Raw genomic sequence first — 2,500 nt, 5'->3', positions numbered from 1 at the left:
GTCCCCCAGCCTGCTTATTACTCGCGCATTGAACTGAGTTCATCGACACCGACACCTTCCTCCCCTCGCCGCATTTGTTTTTGTCGCAAATCGAGTGCCGAAGCACTCTGCATTGCGCCGCGGCACCCGATTTGCTACTACTCGAGCATTGAGGTGAGTATATTTCGGCCACCGGCATCTCTTCCCCCCGCTCGCCGCGCTTGCTTTTCACAAACGGAGCTTCCGAGAGCTTTGCATCGCCCCCGACACCCGATCTGCTTATTACTGCAAGCATTGAAGAGGGTTCATCGATACCGGCACCTTCCCCCCGCTCGGCGCTTTCGAAATACATCTACTTGCGCGTACTAGTGGGTTCCGACACCGGCACCTTCCCCCCATCGCCGCCCTCGCTTTTCACAAATCAAATGCCGAAGCACTTTGCATCGCGCCCAGTCCCCCGGCCTGCTTATTACTCGCGCATTGAACTGAGTTCATCGACGCCGACACCTTCCTCCCCTCGCCGCATTTGTTTATGTCGCAAATCGAGTGCCGAAGCACTCTGCATTGCGCCACGGCACCCGATTTGCTACTACTCGAGCATTGAGGTGAGTGTATTTCGGCCACCGGCATCTCTTTCCCCCCCTTCGCCGCGCTCGCTTTTCACAAACGGAGCTTCCGAGAGCTTTGCATCGCCCCCGACACCCGATCTGCTTATTACTGCAAGCATTGAAGAGGGTTCATCGATACCGGCACCTTCCCCCCGCTCGGCGCTTTCGAAATACATCTACTTGCGCGTACTAGTGGGTTCCGACACCGGCACCTTCCCCCCCTCGCCACCCTCGCTTTTCACAAATCGAATGCCGAAGCACTTTGCATCGCGCCCAGTCCCCCGGCCTGCTTATTACTCGCGCATTGAACTGAGTTCATCGACACCGACACCTTCCTCCCCTCACAGCATTTGTTTATGTCGCAAATCGAGTGCCGAAGCACAATTTCTCGATACCGACGGGCTCCTATCCCTCCCTTTGATTGATCTGAGCGGTTACTGACATCGTTTCAGTGGACTAGAGGCAACACCGATCCCACATGACCCCCCCTTCGTGTTGTTCAGCACCCCCCCAGCTGGGCGAAGAACACCTCCTAAATCCCTCTTAAATCCGTTTTTAATTGCTTATAATTGTTTGTTAGGGACATTCGAGGCAGCAAATATCGTATATAAGCAATTGGGGGAAGGGGGAGGGACTACTGGGGGCAGGGGAGGCGGTCTCTGCAAGGGGGTCATTTTGCAGAGAACCACTACTCCCCTATAGAGCATATTGGAGAAAACTGGGAAGGGCAGGGGGAAACATGGGATTTCCGAGGAGGGGCAAACGCCATAACTAATTGTACATTTGGTATAAAATCGAGATTTTTTGCAGGGACACTCAGAATAATGTCAGGCACCTTGTGGAAAAAGGCCAGATTTAATTTCGACCCAGAAGTATTTGTTTTTATTTTCCAAAAGGGGCAGAATGTCGAAAATCGAAAATGACAAACCGCTTGATGTTTCGGACTGCTACCACTTGCAAAATTTCCTTAAAATAGAGACTTATTTATGGTCAAATTATAGTGCGGGCAAAGTTGAACAGAATGCGGCCTTGACATGGCATTTGCACTCTAGGCAAGGCCATGTCGCGTTCTTGGCTTTGGAAATTTCCAACTCCGTTTCACTTGTAAAAGTGTATATATTTTATGGTTCAGAACTGTAAGCAATGATTTTAGAGAAATTTAGAAGTTGATTTCAGGTCATTTGGATGAGTTTTCGATTTGATATGATATTTCTCGTTTCTGAGATGTAGAAAATCAAAATAAACTGAAAACTCGACCAAATGACGATATGTCAATCTTAAAATGTCCTAAAAATCGTCCCCTATAGGTTTGAAACATAAAATGCAGGGGGATATTTGAAATAAAATTGAGTTTTCGAGGTTTGGCATTCGTTGGCATGCTAGCGTGCAGCCATATTAGCCTCGCCAGGCAGGGGAATTAGCCTCGCCAGGCAGGGGAATTAGCCTCGCCAGGCGTGTTGTCTCCGTGTTGTCCGTGTGTTGTCTCCGTGTTGTCTGTGTGTTGTCTCACACGCTATTAGCCTCGCCAGGCGGGGAGATTAGCCTCGCCAGGCAGGGATATTAGCCTCGCTAGGCATGGATATTAGCCTCGCTAGCCCATTCTGCCTGCATTCCTGCGGGCATATTAGCCTCGCTAGGCAGGGATATTAGCCTCGCTAGCCCATTCTGCCTGCATTCCTGCGGGCATATTAGCCTCGCTAGGCAGGGATATTAGCCTCGCTAGCCCATTCTGCCTGCATTCCTGCGGGCATATTAGCCTCGCTAGGCAGGGATATTAGCCTCGCTAGCCAATTCAGCCTGCATTCCTGCATGGATATTAGCCTCGCCAGGCAGGAATACTAGCCTCGCTAGCCCATTCAGCCTTCATTCCTGCAGGCAAATTAGCCTCGCCAGGCAGGGATATTAGCCTCGCC

Source organism: Argentina anserina, unplaced genomic scaffold (genome assembly GCF_933775445.1).
Source record: "Argentina anserina unplaced genomic scaffold, drPotAnse1.1, whole genome shotgun sequence".
NCBI lineage: Eukaryota > Viridiplantae > Streptophyta > Magnoliopsida > Rosales > Rosaceae > Argentina > Argentina anserina.
Note: the sequence above shows the minus strand (reverse complement) of the source record.